This window comes from Moschus berezovskii, chromosome 16 (genome assembly GCF_049115385.1).
Source record: "Moschus berezovskii isolate FMDL1 chromosome 16, NW_MosBer_1.0, whole genome shotgun sequence".
In the NCBI taxonomy this organism is placed as follows: domain Eukaryota; kingdom Metazoa; phylum Chordata; class Mammalia; order Artiodactyla; family Moschidae; genus Moschus; species Moschus berezovskii.
In genome coordinates, this window is record NC_142475.1 from 6,217,744 (window position 1) to 6,233,115 (window position 15,372).

At 39.6% G+C, this 15,372-nt stretch overlaps 1 non-coding gene across 1 annotated transcript; it reads left to right on the plus strand.

Annotated features, from left to right (window-relative positions):
- Window positions 1-13,311: 13,311 nt before the first annotated feature.
- Window positions 13,312-13,383, plus strand: TRNAS-GGA (transfer RNA serine (anticodon GGA)). Its single transcript has one exon. It is a non-coding gene; the product is annotated as a tRNA-Ser (tRNA).
- The last annotated feature ends 1,989 nt before the right edge of the window (window positions 13,384-15,372 follow it).

A 15,372-nucleotide genomic window follows, 5' to 3' on the forward strand; every position in this document is an offset into this window, starting at 1 on the left:
CTGGTCTAACTAAGATAAATCTAGTACTGACTATATATCCATTCATTTAATATTTATTAGACATCTACAATAAGTCAGGTCCTCTGCATGTATTAATATTGTTCCTTTTCCCAATGAGATTATAGTCTAATAAGCAGATATAAAGACAAACATGTATGATTAAATATCCGAGTTTTTATCACATAGATCTAATCAGAGAAAAAAAGAAGGGTGAAGGTAAAATGTGGTGGTATGTGTCAGAATACATGTGGTGATGGTTGAAATAAGTCTATATAGCAAATAGATCTTTGTCAAGCCAACAGAAGGCAGGGCATAGGGCAGGATGGGGGCATTAGGTAGGGCAGTCAGGGCCACACCAGGGTTAGGAGAGTTCTGGGGAGAGGAGACTGAGTTAGGAGAGGTGTGGGGGCGCAGAGCACGGACGGCTCAGGCACTGTGAAGTCAGGAAACTGGGCATTTTAAAAGGTGAAGAAAAGCAAAGAGTGAAAGACAAACCTGGAAAGCAAATCAAGAGTTTGGCTTTGATCTGTATGGTGAAAAGAGTCACTGAGGAGTTTTAACCTATGAAAAACATAATTTATGTTCTGAGAATATCACTTCATACAAAGATGAATTTGAATTTGTGGGGATGCCACATGGAAATTTAGCCTAGAGACTAGAAGACAGGTAGAAGAAGTATTTATGAGGTATGAAAATAAGTTGATAATTCCCACTCCCAAATCACGTGACCACTGTAATTCCTTACCTACAGGACTATAATTAATGCAGCACAATGTCTGGCAAATAAATACCTACTTAATACATATCTGGCACAGAATTATGGCCTTGAGGTAATGTGAAGGAAAGAGATAATTTTTCAGTGAAGTGAGTCACTCAGTCCTTTCCAGCTCTTCCTGACCCCATGGACTTTACAGTCCGTGGGATTCTCCAGGCCAGAATACTGGAGTGGGTAGTCTTTCCCCTCTCCAGGGGACCTTCCTGACCCAGGGATGGATCCCAGGTCTCCTGTATTGCAGGCGGATTCTTTGCCAGCTCAGCCACCAGGGAAACCCCATCAATTTGCAACAGGAGACAAAGAAAGAAACACAACTTCCAAGGCCTTGTTTTTTTCTTAAAGTACTTAAAAAAAAAAAAGTTTGTAGTTTTAATTTACATTTTATAGTTTTGTACATATTCTCAGGGGTCAGACATTTTAATGATCTTGGGTGACCAAATCTTCCTGCCAAGCATTCTCTGTCCTACTGACTTTACTTGTGGTGTGACCATGTTCATTATAATCTCAAAGAAGGAAAACAACCTTGTGATAAAAGCAAAGCCAACAACCAAAGAAACCAATCTTATTCCGAGCATTCCAGTAACTTTTGTGTATGTACTTAGCTGTACTGTTAAGTAGTTGGTTTGTATGAGGTGATTTAAAAGGCCAAACATAAAAATTTTCTTTTTTTTTTTTATCTATAAAGTTGCTGTTTATTTATTTTTTGACCTGTTTGATACATGTGTGGAACAATGTTGCCCAACAATAAGCCAGAATTTTATTTTGCTGAGTTGTTCTAACAACAGCAACAACAAAACAATCCATATTTTAAGAATTTTCCTTCTAGCACCTAGAATTAATACATTTTCTATCCCTTTATGACAGCAATTTCCCTCTTATATAACAACAATTATAAATTGTTGTTCCCCTTACTTATTGTTTCTGGGAGAAACAATGGTTTTCTATCATTCAAACATCAAAACAGGGTCATTTCAACTCCTTTACCTTCAAAGTTCTTTTCCAATTAGTCACATAGCCTATATATTTTTATCAATTTTTCCCCCATATCTATGTTCTTTGGGCTAATCTTGTTCCCAAGAGTAAATTTTCATATCTCTTATCTGAATTATTATAATTGCCTTCAACTGGTTCCTTCACTTTATAACCCCTTCCTTTTAAGTCATGTTAAACCAGAGCCATGCGATTGCTCCTCCAAAACCACAGCCTTGAATGTACAATATTAGGCTAATAATGACAGCAATAACAAGAGCTACAACAACAAAATTCAACTGTCTCACTTTCTTCTAAACTTCCTCACTTAGCACCCACAGCCCTTCCAGCTCTCACCCAGCTCTTTCCATGGTTGCCTTTCTCGCGTTTCTGTTTCATGCTGCTTACGGGATTTCTCATTTTATTTCCCCTTCTCATCTCAGGATTTTCCATCCTCTTGCTTTGCTTATTTTTCTTTGTCAGAAATTGTCTTCCCCAATCTATGGCAGTTGAGATCTTATTTATCTCTAAAGGCTCTTCCAACATCCCATCTTTTTTGTGTTTCCTTCTCAGATTCCTTAATAAGCCATCTCCCTCCTATGAGCTGAATTTTGAAAACATTCTTTTTTTTGTAGAAACAAAGCAAGTTATCAAGAGTTTATTTCTGATGCAGTTATTTTCTTCTGCATAAGTTTATTAACATACAAAAAAATTGTAGCAACAGCCTAACTATATTTGGCTAGACTCAGAGATGGTTTGGTTGTAAATGGAATATTTTGGACCTTATCATTTTTGATCCACACAAGACTCCCACTTGTTCATTTGCTTCCCTTCATCCCCATTCCATTTTGTCATTCCCTTACAAAATATTTTTGGGTGTTAGTTCTAAAAGGTCTTGTAGGTCTTCATAGAACTGTTCATCTTCGGCTTCTTCAGCGTTACTGGTTGGGGCATAGGTCTGGATTACTGTAATATTGAATGGTTTGCCTCGGAAACGAACAGAAATCATTCTGTCGTTTTTAAGATTGCATCCTAGTACTGCATTTCGGACTCTTTTGTTGACCATGATGGCTACTCCATTTCTTCTAAGGGACTCCTGCCCACAGTAGTAGATATAATGGTCATCCAAGTTAAATTCACCCATTCCAGTCCATTTTAATTCACTGATTCCTAGAATGTCGACGTTCACTCTTGCCATCTCCTGTTTGACCACTTGCAATTTGCCTTGATTCATGGACCTAACATTCCAGGTTCCTATGCAATATTGCTCTTTACAGCACCGGACCTTGCTTCTATCACTGGTCACATCCACAGCTGGGTATTGGTTTTGCTTTTGCTCCATCCCTTCATTCCTTCTAGAGTTACTTCTCCACTGATCACCAGTAGCATACTGGGCACCTACCAACCTGGGGAATTCCTCATTCAGAATCCTATCATTTTGCCTTTGTTACTGTTCATGGGGTTCTCAAGGCAAGTATACTGAAGTGGTTTGCCATTCCCTTCTCCAGGGGACCACATTGGGCTGTGGTCCATGTGATCAGATCGGCTAGTTTCCTGTGATTATGATTTCAGTTTGTCTGCCCTCTGATGCCCCCTCCCAATACCTACCGTCTTATTTGGGTTTCTCTTACCTTGGTCGTGGAAAATCTCTTCACAGCCGCTCGAGCCAAGTGCAGCCACTGTACCCTAGCTTGGATGGGGGGTATCTCCTCAAGGCCGCCCCTCCTGACCTTGAAAATGGAGTAGCTCCTCTCGGCCCTCCTGCGCCCGCGCAGCCACCGCCTATTGGACGTGGGGTAGCTCCTTTAGGCCCCTGGCCCTGGCCTCAGGCGTGGGGTAGCTCCTCACGGCCGCGCCTCTTTGCCTGGTCGGTTGCACCGGGGCCAGCACCTCCTGTGTCTGCGCCGCCGTAAAAAAGTGGAAACAGTGTCAGACTTTATATTTTTGGGCTCCAAAATCACTGCAGATGCTGACTGCAGCCATGAAATTAAAAGACGCTTACTCCTTGGAAGGAAAGTTATGATCAACCTTAATAATATATTAAAAAGCAGAGACATTACTTTGCCAACAAAGGTCCGTCTAGTCAAGGCTATAGTTTTTCCCGTGGTCATGTATGGATGTGAGTGTTGGACTGTGAAGAAAGCTGATCGCCGAAGAATTGATGCTTTTGAACTGTGGTGCTGGAGAAGACTCTTGAGAGTCCCTTGTACTGCAAGATCCAACCAGTCCATTCTAAGGGAGATCGATCCTGGGTGTTCATTGGAAGGACTGATGCTAAAGCTGAAACTCCAATACTTTGGCCACCTCATGCGACGAGTTGACTCACTGGAAAAGACTCTGATGCTGGGAAGGTTGGGGGCGGGAGGAGAAGGGGACGACCGAGAATGAGATGGCTGGATGGCATCACCGACTCTGTGGACATGGGTTTGAGTGAACTCCGGGAGTTGGTGATGGACAGGGAGGCCTGGCGTGCTGTGATTCATGGGGTCACAAAGAGTTGGACACGACTGAGCAACTGAACTGAACTGAACTGAAATGAACTACAAAATACTTGCAGTTTTTTGTGTGCAAATATATTAAATTTAAATGATATTCTGCTATACATCCCATTTTGTTTGTTATTTTCTTCATATATAGTTTTGCGTGGACATGTAGCAACTTGCGCTAACTCATACTTAGTATTCCACAGAGGGCTGTTTTTCAGTCAGTATGCAAATGTATGGTTACACAAGTTGTTAAAATATGTGCTTAGTCACTCAGTCACGTCTGACTCTTTGTGGCCCCATGGACTGTAGCTCTCCAGGCTCTTCTGTCCATGGGATTTTTCAGGCAAGAGTACTGGAGTGGGTTGCCATTTTCTTCTCCAGGGATCAAACCCGCGTCTCCTGTTCCTCCTGCACTGCAGGCGGATTCTTTACTCACTGAGCCATTGGGGAAAACCCTGTTAAAGCACAGAAATGCCTTAACATGGACTGATGAGCAGTCTCTACTTAGAGTCTCCTGAGGGCTCCTCTGCTATATCTCTTGCTCTCTCCACAATCCAGCATCTACAGGGATAATGCTGCTGCTGCTGCTGCTGCTAAGTCACTTCAGTCATGTCCGACTCTGTGTGACCCCATAGACAGAAGCCCACCAGGCTCCCCCGTCCCTGGGATTCTCCAGGCAAGAACACTGGAGTGGGTTGCCATTTCCTTCTCCAATGTGTGAAAGTGAAAAGTGAAAGTGAAGTCCCTTAGTCGTGTCCGACCCTTAGCGACCCCATGGACTGCAGCCTACCAGGCTCCTCCATCCATTGGATTTTCTAGGCAAGAGTACTGGAGTGGCTTGCCATTGCCTTCTCCGACAGGGATAATACCAAGTGCTTTTTTGGGGGGTGGGGAGATGGGGGTCTCCAAGACCCTGGTGCAGTGCCAAGGCTGGTGTTCATTTTGACTGGCTGGGACTGATGCCGCCGCCTTTGTTACATATTTTGAGCATTAACCTGATTGGTAGGAATCCACCACATTTTGCTTATCTGTTCTTCCATTGATAGACAACTTGATTGTTTCCAAAATGCTGTTGTGACAAGCAATGCTTGATAAACATCTTTGTAAATGTCCCCTTATGGACGTGTGTGAGAATTTCTTGGGATATACTGTCAGATGCAGAATTTCTGGGTCATAGGTTGAAGCTGAGTTGCATAACCACCATCTTTCCCGCAGAATGAGCCAACAAGGGAAGTCCAGGAAAAGCAATTTCCTTTTCAGCCGTGTGCTGTGATTTTCACAGAATCTGTTCTTCTAGAACTTGGTTACATAGTCATGATTAGCTGAAAGAAAAGATGGGAAATGTTATTTGTCTTGCCCTGTGCTCAGCTAAGTTATTACAGTATAAGAAAAGGAAATAGATTTTATATAACGATGAGCAATCTGCTATGCATGGAAGGGTTAACTCAGCAGGACAGAGTTGCTCAAATCCTGCATACTCCTGAGAAAAGATTGTCTTCAGGACTGACCCTTGGCCAGCTCTTGGGAGATAAGCTCTGAGTCCTTGGAATGCTTACCTGGTAAGAGTGTTTTTGTGTGCCTGAGGCTGTAATCCATGAGGTACCAGTTTGATCAGAGAAATTATGCTCACAAAAGGATTTATGGTGAACATTTGTTTTGCTCTCTAGGGCTAGAGTAGCTGAAGTCAGTCACATAAGCAGGCACTGCTTGCCTGTGTTACTGAGCCCCCACTACAAACCCTGGACTCCAAGGCTCTGTGGACTTCCCTGGTTGGCAATATTTGGCACAGGCTGTCACATATTGTTGCTCAGCAGTTAAATGTATCCATGCAACTCCACTGATAAGGACACCTAAAAATTTGTATCTTGTTTCTCCTGGAGTTTGCCTCATAAAAACCTTTTCTCTTTGCTGAATTTAAACAGTATCTTTTGTAATAATAGACCATAAATGTGAGTTTAACAGAGTTTTTGAGTCTGGTGATGTTTCTAGTGTATCATTGAGTCTGGATGTAGTCTTAGGGATTCCCGACACAGATTCAAATTTCGCCCTTAAAATATTGAAAAAAAAATTCTGCACTTTAATATATTTGCAGCCAAATGCATAAATATGTAAAATTTTAATAAACAAGCTATCCTTTCCCCATTTTCAAAATTTCTGAGAATAAATTGGGTATGTGAGAAGTTGTATTAACTCTTCCGAGTCACAAGGGTACTCTGTAGCTCAGTGACTCTGGCATTGAATCACATTAGAGTTTCACAGAATAGAGTATATCCATCCAACTAAATTAGAATCAGACTGATCAGGTCTCAGCAACTGAGGTTGGAGGGGGTGGACAGGCATTGTCAAGCACCACTTTACCATACTTGATAAGGTTCACTGCATGTGAGAGCTATCTCAAGGAGAGAATTGGAAAAATAACACCCTTTTACTACTCAGCATTTGAGTTGTCATGGAAACATTGTTTCAACTGGTTGGCATGGTAACCATGTTATCCATGATCCCAAAGAACCAGAGGGTAGGGCTTTAAATTTTGGTACGTAATTCAGAAGGTTGCTGATCTTTTATACAATGCAGTACTTCTCTGGTTTGGAATCTCAGATTTTGCTCTATTTATGTACTTTCTTGAAAATAAAATTACCCTCTTACTGTTCTGGATATATTAATCCAACTTGAGTATCTAGCACAATATTTTGCATAATTGCCTTTGAAAGCCATTCAGTTTGCTGTATAGTAATCATAGAAAAATTTCCCTTAGGTTAATTCCCATTGCCCAGATAGTCTGCTTTCTGTTCTCCATGTTTATTTGCACTCATTAAAAAGTACTCATTTTAATAATATCATATATAAAACATGCAATAAAATTATTCTGTTCTGAGTCTGTAGATGCCACAGAAAAAGGTAAAAGAAAGAAATGTGAATACTTGGAATAAACAGAGGCCAGTGCACCTGCTAGCAAGGTTATGCACAAAATCCTTCAAATTAGGCTTCAGCAGTATATGAATGAAGAAATTCCAGATGCACAAACTGGGTTTCAAAGACACAGAGGGATCAGAGATCAAACTGCCAAGCAAAGGTGTTCTAGAAAAACACTTATTTCTGCTTCATTGACTACACTAAAGCCTTTGACTGTGTGGATCACAACAAACTGTGGAAAATTCTTCAAGAGATGGGAATACCAGATCATCTTACCTGTTTCTGAGAAATGTGTTTGTGGGTCAAGAAGCAGCAGTTGAACTGGACATGGATCAGCTGACTGGTTCAAAACTGGGAAACGAGTACAATCAAGGCTCTATATCATCACCCTGCTTAGTTAACTTCTCTGCAGAATATATGTGAACTTTGCATGTGAAATGCTGGGTTGGATGAATCACAAGCTAGAATCAAGATTGCCAGGAGGAATATCAACAGTCTCCAATATGCAGATGACACCACTCTAATGACAGAAAGTGAAGAGGAACTAAACCTCTTGATGAGGGTGAAAGAGGAGAGTGAAAAGGCTGGCTTGAAACTCAACATTGAAAAAACTAAGATCGTGGCATCTGGTCCCATCACTTCATGGCAAAGAGAAGGGGATAAAAAAGGAAGCAGTGACAGAATTTATTTCTTTGGGCTCTAAAATCACTGTGGTCAGTGGCTGCGGGAATGAAATTAAAAGGCACTTGCTCCTTGGAAGAAAAGTTATAACACACTGAGACATCATATTGATGTTTGACAGAAAACAACAAAATTCTGTAAAGCAATTATCCTTCAATTAAAAAATAAATAAAAAATAAAAAGCAGAGACACCACTTTGTTGACAAAGGTCCATACAGTCAAAACTGTGGTTAATCTAGTAGTCATGCACAGATGTGAGAGTTGGATCATAAAGAAGGCAGTTGTTGCCGTTTAGTAACTAAGTCATGTCCATCTCTTGTGACCTCATGGACCATAGCCTGCCAGGATCCTCCATTTATTTGCAAGAGTACCAGGGGATATTCTCAACCCAGGGGTCAAACCTGTGTCTCCTGCATTGTAGGCAGAGTCTTACCACTGAGCCACCAGGGAAGCCCTAATAAATGAGCACCAAAGAACTGATGCTTCAAAATTGTGGTGCTGGAGAAAACTCTTGAAACTTCCTTGGACTGCAGGGAGATCAAACTGGTCAATCCTAAAGGAAATCAAGTCTGAATATTCACTAGAAAGACTGCTGCTGGAGCTGAAGCTCCAATCCTTTGCCCACCTGATGCTAAGAGCAGACTCATTAGAAAGGACCCTGATGCTGGGAAAGATTGAAAACAAAAGGAGAAGGGGCTGGTAGAGGATGAGATGCTTAGATAGTATCACTGACTCAATGGATATGAACTTGAGAAAATTCTAGGAGATAGTGAAGGACAGAGAAGCCTGGTGTACTACAGTCCAAGAGATCGGAGAGTCAGACGCTGCCTGGCAACCGAATAACAACAGAGAGCCTAAATTTGAGGTTGAACCATGTGAAGCTGCATTTAGTTCAGTTTTTCCAGGCTATAGAGATACAGCGAGATTCCAAAGCAACTAGTTCCTCTGAGATGGCAGGATTCACCTCTGGCTCATCTTCCACATCCTGACTTTTGTTCGAAGATGACTTTGCATGTAATACAAAACATATTCATGAGGAATAGTTATAACTTTTCTGGCTGGATGACACCAATTTCCTTTCCTAATGGCACCCTGCCATTTTGTGGGGTTGCCTCTCTTCCATCAGACACAGGTTTGGGGGGTGGTGACAGTGGTAACAACCTCGTCCTGTGAAACCAGAAGTATTGAGGACCTCCTTTTCCCTGCTAGGTGAGGGGCTCGAGAACTTAAGCCTGGTCCGATGATCACCCGGAGAACTTGAATGTACTCTTAGTAGTAAGGGATGCCGTGGATGGGAGGCGTGGTTGAATAGTAACAAAGCCATTACCGGAATGTTTACGGTCAAGGTTGGTTGGCTCCTTTGGTTTCTGTGGCCTGTTCTCTGCAGCCCTTTGGCTCCGCCCCTTCTCCCACTGCGAGCCGCCAGACTCTAGCAAGTTCTGCGAGCCTAATACTCTCTCCATCAACCCTTTTTATTTTAAATTAGAATTTATTTATATTGCCGATAATGAAGAATCCTGCTGACAATATATTTGTGGTTTTACTGACATATTAAGAAGTCATGACTGCATAAATAGGAGTAAATAAACACCTACATCAGGTTCTTTGAAAAGTGAAGAAGATAATGATTATCTAATAAAACTCCAAAAAATACTTAATTTACCTGTAAATTAATCCTTATAGAAAAAAAATTTAGCAGTCTTTACGGGAAAAAATTTAGGAGGATAATGTATTAGATAAGGAGAAGAATGATATTTTTCTACAGAATTTCTACAGCTGCTGCCTTTCTTCTATTTATTTCTGTCAGCTGAAAATAGACAAGAGAAAGATTAAATTTAATCCAAAGCAGCTGAATGATTAACTTAGACTCCTACTTCCTAACATTCAATCAGTTAATCAATCAGTTGATCATTCAGTAGACATTTATGGAGTTTTTAATGTGTCTCAGTCATTACACTTGGCCCTGTAGGTACAAGGTTGAATAAACACTCGATGATGACAACGTCCCAGTGCTAAGGAGGAATCAGTCCAGGAGTGGAAGGATAATATGTAAGATGAAATAGCATAGGCTCTGTGTTGGGTTTTTGTGCAGATGTCATGAAGGTTTAATGAGGGAGCACCTATCTGGGAAGGAAGAGAGTGAGTGTGTCAAGCAGAGAAGATGATGCTTGGGTTCCATATTGAAAGGGAGGAGAGATTTTTACATGTGGAAGGAATAACAGGTAAGGGGACAGTGTTGATTGGTCATAAGAAGTGTATCATGGAGGCTTAATGCAGGGATTTTGAAACAAATGAGTGGACTGATGAGTAATAGTGGGCATGCTACACCATCATTTTGAATTAAATGTACTTTTAAAAGATTCTTACAGTCTTTTTTATTGATCCACATAAGCAAATTGTGAATTCAAATTCAGGAATTTCCCTGTTCACATTACACAAGATCAATGTAAATACATCAGCCATTTACGGCATAAATCTGGAAATTTTCTGTAGCAACTCAGAACTTTATCTGAAAATGGAGTTATCTGCTATGAAGAAAACTGATTTTGAACAATAACCATGTTGCATTCTTATTCATTTGTATCTAGCAAAGCACATTCCTTCCCACAATTGTAGTCATTTAGCCAACTAGCACATTAATTTTATATGGCTTCCATGTCCATTCCCAACTTACTTAAGCCATACAGATGATGAAATGTGGTAAGTTCTCTGGACGCAGCCTTAAGCACATGTGATTTTGGAGTGTGAGGGAGAGACCTAGGAAGTGCTGACTGAGAAATGTTCCTGTGCTGTCATCATAATGCTAATGATCTTATGTTCACGGTCAATTGGAAAGTGTTTCTGTTCTCACATGTTTACCTTTCCCCTTATTCATTTGTATTAAACTTGTGCAAGGACTCTAATGATATTCTTTATTATGTACATCACACACTCACTTTCTTTTCCCATGTTCTTTTCTGTCCTGTGTCTATGACATGGGAGTTTTCATTTAGCCAAAATCACTTACTATTTTATCAGTCCTACTTAAAGAGCTGTGTAAGATGCATGCAAATTAAAGTTGACTCTTGAAAAACACTTAGCTTGAAGTGGTTGCATCAGCTTATACATGTGGTTTTTTTATCTTCAGCAAATACTACGGTACTATATAATTTGCAGTTGGTTGAATAAGCAGATACAGAACTTTGGATTTTGAAGACCATCGGCAAAATTTTGCTTCCCTGGTGGCTCAGAAGGTGGCTCATTGTTTGCCTGCAATGTGGGAGTTTCAGGTTCAATCCCTGGGTCAGGGAGATCTCCTGGAGAAGGAAATGACAACCCACTCCAGTACTCTTGCCTGGTCAGAGGAGCCTGGTGGGCTACAGTCCGTGGGGTCACAAAGAGTCGAATACGTCTGAGAAAGTTTACTTTCTGTAAAATTTTATGGAGACTTTTGACCTCGTGAAAAGTAGGCACCCCTGACGCCTTCCTGTTCAAAAGTCAGCTGTCCATGAAAAGATTGTAGGACTATTGTCACTAAGAGTTGAAGGCTTTAGTTACTGTAACTGTAACTAAATATGGCTGCTCACTTTAGAACAGAAGGAATTAATGGGGGTAGTGGTCAAAGGGACAGCTCAGGCCAAAATCTCTCAGAGTATTTGCACTTATATTCTAGAAATACAGAACACCTATTCTCTTCCTGATGAATAGCATTGGAATAAAGCCACTGACTTGAGTGTTATGATTTATGCTGATATGACTGGTTGTTATTCCTACTCTTAGGAGAGTATTGTGGGTCCTGCCTAGAATATGGTAATTGAACTACAAATGTCCAGCCATGGAAAACAGAATGGCATGATTTACACCAACAGTTGGGAGTTGAGGCAATGAAAATACTTAAATGAAAGGCCCCCTCGCAATTTATTAATTCCCCCCAAATGTACAGTAACAACCAGACACACCAGCTTTACTTGGTTGGGTTTGACTGCTTGGAATTAGGCTATCCTTCTACCCAAATGATATGAGTCCTAATGACCCTAGCAAAAGGAGGAGCTGCTTACTGTTGACAGGAACAATGAGAAAAGAACTTCTGTGAGAAAGAAGCAGTCACGGTCTTTTGGGGACAAATCATCTGGGGGATATCTCCCAGCTTCCATATTTGCCTCCAGGGTGGAACTTCATGTGTGTAATATTACCCAAAGTAGGTGTTTGGTGAACATGCCCTAGTGAAAGTCAGCTGGAGTTTCTGTTGCCCAGGGGACTAAGTCTGAGGCAAAGACAAGCTGGATCTGTGTTTAAATAGATGCTTCTACCCCAGGCAATAACAAAGGCAGAGGAGATGTCAAAAAGACTGCGTGCTCTGGACGTGACTGTGTTTGGGGAATGGGAGAGAGACTAGAATTCTTCATTTGGAAGCAGATTTTCCCTGTTTTCCCCTGGAGTCATGGCACACATTCTCACCAAATATCTTCACAGAGGAAAACAGCTCTAAAAAGATCCCTCACTTTTCTGTGAAAAGTTTCAACATGTTTTGAAATTTGCACAACTTGTCTCAGTTTGCTCTGAAATTTAGACAGCCAACTTCTTTTTGAACTCAAAATCAGAAAGAAAGAATCTTATTCTAAAAAAGTTGTTTTTTAAAACTTCTGGTCAAAATACTCTAACATTCTACTGACAACTGAGTTCTTAAAAAAAGTGATTTTGAGTGTGCTTCTGCTCTTTTCTTGTTGTAATGAAGGTTATAACAGCAAGAAATTGAATAGTTTTTGATGAGCAGGACTCTGCACCTTAGGTTAGCACGTAAATGGTCTCGTTTGCTTCTCTCACTCAGTTTTCTAGAAAACGTGTTATGTATTTATATCTCAGGCCTTTTTCTGAGACTAAATTCAGGTCTTTTATTTTTCTCTTTGATTCTCTTTAGCAAATGCCTATATTCATTTAACATTTTGCCTCTTTTTTCAGTTGAAACATATGTGACATACAATAGTATGGTGTAATTTTCAGGTATACTATGTCTTTCAGAGATGACATGTGCGTACATTATGGGATGATCACTGTGATGAGTCTAGCAGCCATCTGTCCCTATACAAAGCTATTGTAAAATTATTGAGTATGCTTCTTATGCTATATATTACATCCTTGTGACTTATTTATTATATGACTGGAGGTCTGTGCCTCAATTGCCTTCATGTATTTCATGCACCATCCACCCCCTTTCCCTCTGAACTGCTCCTATTGTTCTACCTATAGTCTGCTTTTGTTTTGATTAGTTTGTTTAGATTTCACATGTAAGTGAGACCATATAGTGCTTGTCTTTCTCTGTCTCACTTATTTCACTTCTCTTTAGATTCATCCATGCTGTCACAAATGTAAGATTTCATTTTTTATGACCAAGTAATATTTCATTGAGCATTTTATATATATATATATATGAATAAAGAACATATATACATATATATATGTACACACCACATCTTCTTTATCCATTCATCTATTAATAGATAGCTAAGTTCCCTGGTGGCTCAGAGGTTAAAGCGTCTGCCTGGAATGCAGGAGGCCCAGGTTCGATCCCTGGGTTGGGAAGATCCCCTGGAGAAGGATATGGCAACCCACTTCAATATTCTTGCCTGGAGAATCCCATGGAGGGAGGAGCCTGGTAGGCTACAATTCATGGGGTTGCAAAGAGTTGGATACGACTGAGCAAAAACTTCAAGTTGCTTTTATATCTCAAAACTATAAATAATACTGAAATAAACATAAGGTTGCATATATCTTGTTCAATTAGCATTGATATTTCCTTTGGTTAAATACCCAGACATGAAATTGATGGGTTATATGGAAGTTGTATTATTAATTTTTTGAGAAAACTTCATACTATTTTCCGTAATGGTTGAACCAATTTGCATTCATACCAAGAGTATATGAGGATTCTCTTTCCTCTACAGCCTCACCAACACTTTTTATTAGTTGTCATTTTGATGATATCCACTCTCACAGATGTGACATAATACCTCACTGTAGCTTTGATTTGGAGTTCCATGATGATTGCTTGATATCAAGCATCTTTTCATGTGCCTGTTGGCCATTTATATGTATTCTTCGGAAAACAATTATTCATCTCTTCAGGCCATTTTTAAATCAATTTTCTTTTTGATATTGAGTTGTAAGAGTCCTTTGTGTATTTTGGATATTAGCTCATTGTCCCATATATTGTTTGCAAATATCTTCTTCCATTCATTAAGCTTTTTGTTTTCCTGATAGTTTCCTTTGCTCTGAAAAGCATCTTTAGTTAGATGTAATCCCTTTTGCTTATTTTTGCTTTTGTTTCTTCTGCCTGAGGAAATATCCCTCAAAATATTGCTAAGATCAATGTCAAAGAGTGTATTGACTATGTTTTTGTATATGGATTTTATGTTTCAGGTCTTTAACCCTTTATATTTTTAAGTCTTTAACCCATTTTGAGTTTGTTTTTATATATGGTGTGAGAAAGTAATCGAGTTCTATTCTTTTGAAGGACTAGTCAGTTTTCCCAGAATCATCTACTGAAGAAACTCTTTTCCCCATTGCCATCTATGTTGTAGATTAATTAACTATATAAATGTGGGTTTATTTCTGAGCTCCCTATTTTATTCCAATGATCTGTGTGTTTGCTTGTGCCAGAGATATTCTGTTTTGATTACTGTAGCTTTGTAGTATAGTTTGGAATCTGGGAGTGTGATACCTACAGCTTTGTTCTTCTTTCTCAAGATTGCTTTTTTTATTTGGGGTCTTTAGTGTTTCTATACAAATTTTAGAACTATTTGTAGTACTTCTGTGAAAACATGACTGGTATTTTGACAGGGACTGCATTGAATCTGAAGATTGCCTTGGGTGGTATGATCATTTTAACAATACTAACTCTTCCAATCCATCAGCACAATGTATTTTTCTGTCTGCTATGTCATCTTCATTTTCTTTCATCACTATTTTATAATTTTCAAAGTGTAAGTCTTTCACCTATTTATTTAGTGTATTTATGACTTTCTCTGTATAATATAGTATTATGTTATCTGCAGACAATTCACATGAGTATAGCTTAACCTTTTTGTTTACAATTCAGATTCCTTTCATTTATTTTTCTTGTCTAAGTGCTGTGGCCACTGCTTCCAATAGTATGTGAAATGAAAGTGCCAAGAGTGGGCATCTTTATCTTTTTCCTGTTTTTAGAAGAAATGTTTTCAACTTTCTGCCTCTTTTTGTTAAGTATCTTATTTGTGTTCTGCATTATATTTGATATTGGACTGAAGACAGTCCTATATTTGAGAAGAATTTGTAGGAGATTAAATATATCTTTTCTCAGCCAGCAGAAGGGGAAAAAAAAATCAATGGGAATTTTTTTTCTAACTTTGAACATTAGAAGTCTACCACGAGAGAAAGTGACTGAAATCCAAGAAATCCAACTTCTAATCCAAATTCCTCTATTTACTGTATAACTCTATTCTTGTGTTTATTCTATAACTGTCCTTAAAGGATTGGAGATGATTGTCTTGTCCTATAGGAATTCTTCAGCAAAAGAGTGGATTTGTCCAATTA